Source organism: Meriones unguiculatus, chromosome 8, assembly GCF_030254825.1.
Source record: "Meriones unguiculatus strain TT.TT164.6M chromosome 8, Bangor_MerUng_6.1, whole genome shotgun sequence".
Classification (NCBI taxonomy): Eukaryota; Metazoa; Chordata; class Mammalia; order Rodentia; family Muridae; genus Meriones; species Meriones unguiculatus.
This window is the reverse complement of record NC_083356.1, coordinates 91,037,642-91,049,654: the sequence shown is the minus strand read 5'-3', so window position 1 is coordinate 91,049,654 and position 12,013 is coordinate 91,037,642. Positions and strand designations below refer to the sequence as shown.

At 39.1% G+C, this 12,013-nt stretch overlaps 1 pseudogene; it reads left to right on the top strand.

The window, feature by feature from the left end:
* The first annotated feature begins 11 nt into the window (after positions 1-11).
* On the top strand, positions 12-6,173 carry LOC132655900 (alpha-soluble NSF attachment protein-like; annotated as a pseudogene).
* The last annotated feature ends 5,840 nt before the right edge of the window (positions 6,174-12,013 follow it).

Sequence of the window (12,013 nt, the reverse complement as noted above, 5' to 3'; positions counted from 1 at the left end):
GGATTCACTGAAGACTTTTTTAATTTTTTATTTATTTATTTTTTTTTGTAACTGCTATTCTAAATGGCCTTAGTTAATTATTTTGAAGGACTGTCAGCAGGAAAAAATAATAGTAAAAGTAGTACATCGTTTACATATAAAAAGTAAATCAGACATGGTGCAGCAGGCCCAGGTGATGACAACACAGCGGGCAGAGCTCCTCAGAATGCATACTGTCCAAGGCCTGCAAGTTGTCCCTTAGCTGTGTCTGTCCTGAGCCAAGCCAAACAACTGTGCGACCGCATGGACACCTCTGGAAAGCAGGCTGAGGCAATGGCGCTCGGGGCACAAGGTGAAGAACTCACAGTCCTTTTTCTTCGTCCTCTTCAGAGGTTTATACAAAATAGAAAGCACGCAAGAACTATGCCAAAACAGCGACCTTGGTCAAGATGGCCAAGAACTGGAGTGCTACTGAGAACACTTTCTGCCAGGCTGCCCACCTTTGCCTCCAGCTCCAGAGCAAACACGATGCAGGCAGCTGCTTTGTGGACGCTGGCAATGCCTTCAAAAGAGCTGACCCCTAAGGCCATAAACTGATGAGAGCAATCAAGATCTATATAGACATGCGCAGATTCACAATCATGGCTAAGTACCACATCTCCATTGCAGAGAAGAGACTGGTGGTGGTGGAGAAGGCCATTGCCCACTATAAGCAATCTGCAGAAGACTATAAAGGTGAAGAGTCCAACAGCTCAGCCAACAAGGTCTGCTGAAGGTGGCTGGCTGTGCCCCACAGCTGGAGCAGTACCAGAAGGCTATCAACATCTATGGGCAGGTGGGGACCAGCGCCACAGACAGCCCCTTCCTCAAGTACAGCGCCAAAGACTGTTTTCGAGGTGGCCCTCTGCTACTCTCTGCATCGTCATGCTTAACACCAAGTTGGCTGTTCAGAGGTATGATTCTGGCCTCCTTGGATTCCTGGTATTACAAGGTAATGAAAAGGCTGCTGAGAGCCCAAGAGGATCGGAATGTGAACAACTAAACAACTGGTGAAGGAATAGGACTCCATCTCAAGACTGGACCAGTGGCTTACCACCATGCTGCTGCGTATCAAAAAGATCGTTCAGGAGGACCTGCTTTGCGCCTCCAGCCACCATCTGTCCATCAGAAGTAGGGCCAACACCTTCCACCAGAAGTCTGAAGGCCTACTGGGTACGATGTGGGCCACATCCTCGAGGGCCCTGGGCAGGCTCTGCTGGCTGGCTGGTCACCTCTGAGGCCCGCTGTGTCCCTCACCCTGCCATTTATTTAAGCCCCTAAAGGTGTCCCCCTGCCCTGGAAATCACCTGGACAGGACTCACCAATGCAGACTTCTCTGTGCCGCAGGAACCTGGGGTCAGCATCCAGTCCCATCTCCTGACCAGCTGTGTGCTAAGGCTGTTTCCATCTCTCCTACTTTGTCCTCTAGCAGAGACAAGAGCATAGGTAGCTCTGAGACTTACTCTTCATGGCTGGGGGTAATCCTCCGCCATGGGAGTTTTCCCCTGCTCCCTACAGTGCTAGCATCTCAGCTTAGCTCCAGCCCTGGAGCTCATAGGGTGCATTGGCCCTGCTCTGCACCTGCCTCTTTCCCTTCATCCACCTGCTTTCCCTTCATCCACCTGAAGCTGCAGCTGGCCCAAAAAGAACAATAAAAGTCACCATTGCATGAAAAAAAAGTAAATTGATTTCATTCTTAGATTAAAAAAAAAAAAACAATTCTTAATCCTATAGTTGACACAGTTAAATATTTTTATATAAGTTGATGCCTCAGCTCCAAATCACATCACTTACTCCATCCCTCCAGAGGTGCCTAGTTTTCTATTACTCTACAGTGCTTATTACGCTGTTATAAACTTAAAATGAATCATCTTTAATAGCTGAGGCTTTTGCCAATCAATGTTATTGATAATATATTAAGTGGTTGGTTATTTAGTACTGTGATGAGAAAAAGCCTCAGGCATCCATTTTATCTTACACAAGGCATATGAAAGTGTATAATATCTGACTAAACATAACACAGTTAATGTAAGACCCAGCACAGGAACATAACTGATTCTTTTATTTATGTATATTGCCTATTCACTCTAAATGGCTATCAAGAGGTCTACTAAGCATCCGAAGAGTCCCAGAATTTAAGTTGAAAGAACTTTAGGGTTAACTAATGCTAGTGCTACATTTAGTAAAGAAACAAATTGTGCTCTGCATAATTTAAATTTCTTTTAAAGTCTACTGAAATATATATCTTTAAATTTTAATTAATGCTTATCAAAAAAATTCAACTACACTACAGAAATTCTCTCACTTTAATTTTAAAGCTTGTGTATCTGTCTTGGGCTTCCATCACTTTTAACATCAACTGAATTCTTATACTTGAACAAAACTGTTTTCTCTGAGAGCTGGTTCTAGTATTGCTCCAAAGTAGTGTGTATCTACCTCTATATTGCTTACACTTTGAGTGGATACGTCTTTTGGGGGGTCTATTTAATACAATGTGTGGTTTGTTTAGCATCAACCTGGCTCTGCCTACTTAGATACAGTGGCAAACCTCTGATGGTAACAAAACTTTCCAAACAGCAAAATTCTATTAAGGGACAGAATACTTTCTTTTTTGAAGTCAATTACAGTCAAGTGTAGCATATTTTATCTAAGGGCTTTTCCTGCACTGGAGAAACAATGTTCCAAGGCACCTTATTCCACAACTTCAGCTATATATTTGGGTTACCTAAAAGTAGTACATCATGTGCCTCCACAGTTACAGATTAATCTCATTAGCCCATAGGGGTTTGAGTAGCAGTGTTGTGTTTTTAGCTTTCAGCTTGGACGTTGAACCATTAGTGCATTCAAAACTACAGCAATATTGGGTGAAGGGGATATTTAAGGAAATAGGAGGAGGATATTATGGATTGACTGTAAGACAAATATGAAATGAAGGCTCTAGGATTTTACAGTAGGAATGACTATCAGGTGCAGATCAATTCGAGAACTTCTGTAGTAGTTAGCCCTCCTCACTGCTTTATCTGTGCTGACCTTTTCTCTTCCCCTGTGTAGGATAGTACTTGGTTATTGCCACACTGTTTAGAACTTTATCTTTATCCTACAATGCATAGTCTTTGGTTAATACCATATAATTTTGCTCTATACAGAAAACATTTTTTACACTGTTTTTTTGTTTGTTTGTTTTGTTTTTGGTCTCTGATTTTGCCTCTCATACCTGGGACATAAAGCCCAATTCTCTACTAAAACAACACAAAACTTTTCATTACTGATTGGATATTTTAAACTTTAAAAGCTATCTGATCGCTTCTTTATGTCAGTAGTATACCTATTAGTTGTGCTTACAGCATTTGACTCCAAATTGTTCCTGGAGGTTATAAATACCTCATCACTCCTTCACAGAGCACATGAAGTGGTTGTTTGCTTGCTTGGTTGCTTGGTTACTTGGCTAACGTAGCAGAACAGTGAGAAGAAACAGTCTTTTCAGGATGTTTTGTGGGCTAGCAGATAGAGGAAAGGAATGGGTTGTCACATGTACCGTACACCACCCACACAAATTACTTCCAAGTGGATTATAGGTCTACATGTAAATGGTTAAAGCATTCAGCAAGAAAATTACTTTTGTGAACTTAGAGTAGGCAAAAAGTTTGTTGAACAATATAACTGTGCAAGCAAAATCTGATCATTCTGATTTGATTCAAGCTAGACTGTGATCAAAACCTATCGTGAAGAATGCAAATAAGATTGAAGGTTACACACACATACACACCCAAGTTCAGCAATTACATAGCAAACAAAAGACTCATCCACAATAATAAGCCTTAAACTTGGTAAACAAAAATAAAATAAAATAAATTATAAAGAAAGATATCCAAATGGCCAGTTGCTATGCATTATTTTATAAACCATCAGAAATACAATTAAATCCACACTGCTGGATTACTACATTCCCTCCAGAATGGCTAAAGTAAAAATAATAAAAAAAATTATACCAAAAACTGGTAGAGAGCAACTTGCACTAAAGTGGTAGAAGTTAAAAGCAACACCAAAAAAATCTGGTGTTTCTAAGGCTTCCCATATGTAAAATCTACACTAGCCACATAGCTGCTAAAGTGAGAAAGGGCTGAGATGCCCATCAATACTGGACTGAGTGTGTCAGCAGGCTAACTCACAAATGGGGTGGCAAATAAGACAATGGAAAAATGTTTATGGTTAGTTGAAGCAAAGGTGAAGAAATGGCATGAAAGCAGCCAAATAGAAGAGGTGCTGTTGCCAGCTCAGCCTACCCAGGAAGGGGAGGGAGTTCTGTTGGATCTGGAATGTCCCCAAAGGCTCCTGTTTAAAGGTTCATGAGAAGTGGTGAAACTTTTCAGAGGCAAGTCCTGGTGGAAAGAAGTTAAGTCCTTGTGGTTATGGCCCCTTCATCTCTTTGCCTCTGGCCACATGAAACGAACAAGCTTCCTGTTTCTTGATCCCACCATAATAAACAGTGCACCTAAAGGCCCAAAACCTATGGACAGACTTAAGCCCAAATGACACTGTGCCCAAATGAACCTTTCCTTTACATTGACTGTCCAGTGTGCGGATGTCGTTTTCCATAACCCAAACTGAGTAGCACAAAAGAGAAAAGGGATTCAGGGATGCTGCTAATGTTCTTTTTTCTGAATAAGTGATTTAATTGTGCAGGCTTACATGTACTTTTTTGATATGTATGGTATGATTAAAAGCTTTAAAAGTACAACCAAATATATTCTTTAAACAGTGATAGAAACTATTTTTTAAAAATTCTAGTTTCAGCAAAAGAAGTTCAAACTTTCAACTATGCATTTGTGCTGATATTAAAATATCAACTTGTAAAGCATTTAAACTTTTCTTGCAATATTGTGTTCTACATGCTTTTTACTTCTTGTGTAAAACATGATTAATGCTTGTAAGAATTTAACAAGATTCCCAAAACCATCTTAGTCCTTAGATCGTTAAATTATTGTCTGCCAGGATTCTCAGTGCTATTACCTTTATGGATTCCCCTGTGAACAGACCTGGCAATTCTTTCTATTCAGTTACTCCATGAACACTGGGCACATTAACAGTTTTAGTGTGTTCATATGAAGTGATAATAGTCAAAAACACTTTGTTCCTGTACAGTAAAATGGGGCTAAACAAAATTGAGATGTTTAGGTCTGCTTTGATCTCTTTGTTCAGTACAAAATGTTCTAACTGCTTTAATCTCCTTTATACAGGGTTACACACATTTAAGTTACCACTTAGATTGTCTAGAATAAAGATTTTGTGTCCCTTTATCAATATAGAAATAGTCATTTCGCTTTTTAGACTCCAGGTTATATCCATGCCCTATTGTACCTGTATAGGCCATTTTGTTACAATTGTAGCTTTAGTGGTTTTCAGTGACATAAAGCCATCATTGTCACAAACATCTTGAGAAAGTACCCTTAAGGTCCAGTTTTGTCATTGGAAGAATGCTTGACAGAGTTCATGTCACATAAATGTTTAGTGAACTAAGGATGGTTCAGAATCATAACTCAAGATTAGTTGAAGTTGAACTGGAGCTTTGTCCTGGACCATAGTAATCCAACAGCTTGATGTAGTTGATGTAGGGAGATCTCCCATTAGCTTCAGCTCAGCTCAGCCAGTAGGTTATTATCATTGTTATTGTTTCAACATGGTTGAACTATGATATCTTCTGAAATATGCAGCCTGGCCTCCAGTATATTGAATACTACTTACTTAAATAATAGGAAGAATTCTTCTAAAATTTAAAATTATCCTACTATCTATTTTGCTAACTCTGTTGACCTTATGTGGATACAATAGTTGCTATTCAAACAGTAGTTGTATTTAATAATGATTATGAAAAACATTGAAATACTAAGCATTGTTTTTAAATGCTGGTACTTAGTGACACTGAAAAGAGCAGTGGCTTTGGGTAACCTGGAAAGCAAGTGCTTTGGGTGCAAAGATCACCTCCCTGGCTCTGCATGAGTTTGTCTCAGGATTTTGCCCTTGGGTGTTCTTCGTTCCTGTACATTGATTACTATTGTATCTACTCTGACTAAGAGCCTCAAAATTAAAATCAGCAATCCTTTTAGAGGAATGTTGTTTTTCTCTTTTCCTATTGGACCGCAAAGGGCATAAGATCCATTTGTCACAGAGAAGTGCTTTTACTTACTCTTGTTTAAATTATTTTTCCCCTCGAAAATATAAACTCAAATGTCACACTGTCTTAATTGAAAATTGAAGGTTTATTACAATTCAAATGGAATTGAATTAAATTACTTGTAGGGTCACAAAAAGGAGCCATGGGTCCAGAACTGAGTAAACCAGCTGGGAAAGAGAAAGGAAGCTATGTTTATTGCCATGTAACTAAGTTTGAGTAATAAGATTTGTCCTGTATTAAGCCTGTGTAAGTTAAAATGCCTTCTCACAGTCAAGTGGTCACTCATGAGAAATAAATTAACTCTCAGGGGACACTGGAGCATGAATCAGTGACCTGGAAGAGGCAATTAATCTTAAGCGGATGACCACTTGGCTTTTAGACTGCTCTCTATTTATAGTGTCCTTAGGATCAAGTGCATCAACTCACAGTGTAATTTTATGCAGATACCCAAACTCAACATTGATTCAAGACAGTGTCTCCAAGTGGCAAAAATCCTTCTACCATATTAGAAAACAAATTTTGATAAGACTACTAATATGTACCAGGTTTCTTCTAGCAAATGAGAGATGAAGCGATGAAAAGTAAATAACATGTTGGGGTTTAGGCTCGGCTGCATTTTAAGTTCATTAAAAAAGCAAGTTAAAGATGCTATACAGCTTGAGCTGATAGCCACATTTCTGACACTGTGAGTTGCAAGATCTGATATTAATTCCAAAAAATGATATGAAAATACCAGTCCTGCTATCATCATTTCAGATACAAGAGGCCCTCGGGGTTGTGGGGACTTGGTGTTTGGTCCCAATCAGAAGAGGAAGCTGTTGGAAGTCCAGAATTCCAATTGGCTCTCAGTCTTCCTATTATGACCCTCCTAGTCCTCATGAAAAGTAGACTGATGCCAAAGCTCAGTGCTCTGAATCAAAACTAACAGAAAAATAGCAATCTGTTACATATGTTGCCTAGTTTCACATGTTACATTAAAGTCTATACACAAATGTGAATATCTCAAATCAAAAAGGAATTCTAAGCTTGTCCTAGAAGTTGGCAAACATTTTTGTTGTTTTAACACTTCTCTTGGATGTTTACAAAGATAGGGAGTGATATATTTGACCAGTAGGTGTCACCATGTAATTACCTAGAAGTTCTGCCAACTTCATACTTTTAGAATTGAAAAACAAAAAAATAAAGGCTCCTGATTTTTTACCTAGTAGGCAGCTTGATGAATTAGGCATGTTTGAGATTTACACCATTTTGTTTGGAAGATAGGCTCTTAAGATTGCTAATGGTTTCTTGGCTTTTTCCCTCTGATATTCTTACCAGTATTTTAGATGTCATTATCTTGATTATGAAGTATTATCTTCAACAGAAAATTCCCTGTGAACAAACCTGGCAATTTTTTCCAAAAAAAAAAAAAAAAAAAAAAAAAAAAAAAAAAGCACTAGTCTCAGTAACTCATACTGTTCAATAGTTACACTTGATTTTTCATCTTTTATATTGTGAGTTCCGGGGAAAGAATCTCTCTCATGTCCTGAAACACAGAAGAAATATAGCAGGAGGACTCCTAACCCTAAAAACAGGAATGTGGTAGCAAAACACTGCTGTGATGTGGTCTTGCTTCGCCAGCAAGGCATTAAAATTTTGCCAGGCAGAGGGCAGTGTGTTTATTCAAAAGATCTGACAAATTTTTATATCTAAATTAATTCCACTTGTTAAGCAACTACTTCATGCTTTCTGCCCCACTGGGGGAGAAAAACTATCTTTGAAATATAAAGAGGGAATTAAGTGTAAACTGTTGGATGTTAGAGGTGTTGTCAATATCACGATTTTACAGAATCATTAAAAATGTGGTTAAAATTTAGAGAAACGTGCATCAAAGGGAACAGAACGGAATGCTACAGATTGTGACAGGATGTACTAAAATCCAGTCTTCTGAGTCATGTTCTGATTTTTAGAATTAGGTACATGGGAATATACAATTTCTAAAATGAAGATTCATATAAGTAACAGACTTTCACTCTAATAGATCACAGTTTTGCAAGCAAAAGCTAGAGCATAAAAATAGTGGCTTGGGTCTCTCTCTTAGAAATCTAGTCCACCCTTTGTTTTTAGATGGAAAAATATTAAGAACATTAGCTAGTGTCCTAAAGAGCTGTGAGTAATCTGCCCAAAGTTGCCTTACAATCTATGGTTCCTGAACCTCAATCTGGAAGCTAATTCCCTGAAAGTTTTTCATGTTCACCTAGGTGACATCGGTTTGTCTTTTATTTTCTATCAGGAACTGAAGTCTTTCTCTCTCTCTCTCTCTCTCTCTCTCTCTCTCTCTCTCTGTGTGTGTGTGTGTGTGTGTGTGTGTGTGTGTGTGTGCTTGCTCGTGCAAACCGGAGACTACCCTAGCGTGCCTGTAGAGGTCAAAAGGCAACCTTGGACCATTGCCTTTCTCTTGAGACACTATCTTGTCTTTTAATTATGTGAACCAGACAAGCTGGTCTGCAAATTCTGCGGATTCTCCTGTCTCCACTTCCCATCTCTCACTAAGAGCACTGGAACTGCAGACAACACCCACACCCACACTCACACACCACATGATTCAAGGAATTCAAATTAGATGCTCATGTTTGTAGAGTGAACACTTTCACCCACTGAGCCATTTCTCTCCAACCTCAACCCAAATTTTTGTTATGGTGGGGATCCATTCCAAGCCCTTGTGCATGGTAGGTAAAGGTTTCACTACAAAACATCTCCTACCCAACCCACCCTCTAAAGAAATTCTAAATGCAGCATGGCTAGTCATCCATCTTCATTGCACAGTCATGATTCTAACCCACTTAATTAGCAGCCTCCAGACCCTGCAAGGAGGACCTCCTACTCCTGCCTCACTTGCGTAGTCCTGCCTCTGTATCACAACAATAATGACAGAAATGGCCAGATTCTATCTATCAGGTTCAAGCCCTGCTACAGACAGAAGACCAGTGCATTTGCTATGATAAACTATTGGATGTTCTCAGTAATGTTTACATTTTTATAGTTATACATTATGGCCAAAGGAAAATGCCTCTGTTATTATAATTCATTCAGAAATAGTGTTAGGAATCTGCAATTTCTTGTTTTGTTTCCTACCCTTCCTCCTTTTGTATCATGAAAGGTTTCTTAAGAAATAGAATCACCTAGGTGATAGGGCTACTTGGTCTTGAGCAGACATCACAAGCATTGTTGTCCACAATACTTTACAATAAAGTTGGTAACAGTAAACCCTGTTCAATATCCTTCAGTGTTTGCTCGCTGGAAATGTATGCTGTGGTTTGATGGATGTGTTCCAAAATTATTATGTTAAAACTTAAAACCCAAGAGGATGAGAGGAAAAGAAAGAGCCTTTGGGGTAGTGATAAATTCATGGAGGGATTAAGCTCTTTTAAAAGAGGCAGCAGTGTTCTCACCCCATTCCCCCCATCCCCATACCCCAACAGTTTTGTCCCTTTCAGCCACATGAGGACAGCATGTTCCTCCCCTCAGACTTGGAAGCAGAGAGTAGTCCTTTCCAGACACAGAATTTGTTGTACCTTGATGATAGACTTCCCAAGCACCAGGGCTATGGAGTAGGGAGGGGAGAAGTGTTATTTATAAATTTTAAATGTGAAGTATTTCATTGTAACACTAGTGGTCAAGGCATGAATTTGAAAATAACTGAGCAATTTAATCCATTTCAATTCAGAATATTTCTTAAACTCCACACCTCTGCTTTTTTGCCTTGCTCCATGCTGAGTTAGTGAATTGCTGTTTTGTTCTGGTGTCCTTTATTTCTGCTCCAGGATGGGAACCTGTGCATAGCTAGAGGTTCTGGGAGGATAGGGACACAGGTAAGGTTTGCAGAGGAAGAAAGCAGACTTTAGGAATCCTGTGTTCAGCACAAAGAAGGGAGTAGATTGCTTTACTTAGCATGTAGCTTCAGCTTGAAAGGAAGTGGGAAGTAAATCGGAAAGGTAGACTGGTTCTAGGCTCAAGGGATTTAGTTCCCAAATGAAGAATGCCTCACATGCTTGGAAAGTTTTCAAATATAATTCTGTTAGACCATTCTGAAAGATAGACGTACACTGCGCTGCAGAAGGAAAGGAACAAGAAGACTGCTATTTTAATGGGGCAATCAAGGATGCTAAATTGGGTTGGGAGTAAAGAAGGAAATTATGTAATCTAAGGAATTATGAAGCACGTAGCTCCCCCAGCTTTTGCCTCCAAATCTCCCACACCTGCCTGCTATTTCCCACAACCCAAACAAGAGAATATGCTTTTTACCCTAGATAATGAAGGGACCAAAAATAGTCAATAGTTAAATAATCAGCATTTCCCTGGCTGTGACTACATACGCGGTACTTGTTTAAGCTTTGCCACAATCCCAGGAAATGGGAATTGCTAGTTGAACACAGAAAATGAACGACAGAACCAGGACTGGTAGCTCTCTTGGTTGTCTCATCAACAAGTACTCACGTGGCACAAAGACTTTTCTCCCTCTTGAAGCTAAAAAAGACAACTTCAGAACATGCAACCAGTAGTTAGAGAGGGGAATGTAGAATTCAGACAATAGGACTGAGGACATGGAATTGAATGCCATGTTCAACCTGAATTTGTAAACCATTGCAGTGCTGAACGTGAGCGTGGAAATTAAAACGTTAGTTTTCCACTTCCTAGGAGAGAAGGTATGCTAAGAGGCACATGACCAAAACAAGATTTTCAGAACCATTGGAAAGAATGTTGATGATGTTGTCACCAAACCTCCTAGTTTATGCTCTGTCTGTCTGTCATTCGGTCAGTTGGTCTGTCTATCTGTCCATCCATCCATTTATCTGTCTGTCTACTTATGCTTTCTAGTATATGTTTATTTCCTCATGTACTGTACTGATTTCCATTTGATTCATGAAAATCAGTTGGCTTGTCATGTTTTGTATTTGTTTCAAACGTTTCAACTTTAACTGTTTTAGAATCTGAAATTCTCAACATAGTAGCATACTATGAAATATTTTGATGAGTCCATATACTCAAACACTTACCTGAACTATGCAGCATTGTGGTCAAGAGATGGGTTTCAGGAAAATGTGTTTGGCTCTCTGTTTTGTGGTTTGCAACCTTTCTGACCCAGAGGAAGCATCTTTCTATATCTCATACACCCACCTTGAGAGAGGTTTCATGGACAATGACACTCACATACTATTTGTTGCTGTGCCTGTGGAAAATATCAGGAACACCTTCGTTATTAGATTACTGGATATGTCCAGAGTCTGTAGTGCTCAAAAGAGAAGAGTTACTAAAACATTTATTTCTCTGAGAATGCAATATAAAATCTTCAAGAGATAAGTTCACCAAAACATCTTAGTTCTTAATCTAACCACAGCTTTGAAAAAGAAACAACACCAACTCAAACAGTCCATCACACTGAAAACAAGAAGCTCCCATTAGCTGCTCCTACATAGAGAGTGTGCTGCTGAGTAATCGTGAGCTTCTCTGCTCTAGATATGACCAGCTTTTGCAGGCCAGAGATGCTTGTCAGAAGGTTTTCATTGACATTTGAAATAGGTTCCTATCTGTAAGGTGGCAGTTACATCAATATTCACCACAATCCTAAACTGAATACAAACCCAGCCCCTATTTTGAACACATGCACTATGAGAGAAATAAAGCTTTTAAAACTACCAATATTTATATTTATATCTGTCTGTATGGGCCAGTTATAAAAAGTCTTACCCCAGAGCAAAATATTTCCATCCACAGAGATTTTTCTAGGTCTGTATAAAGGTCAAATTATTATTCATATCTGTTATAATGACTATTTATAAGTCA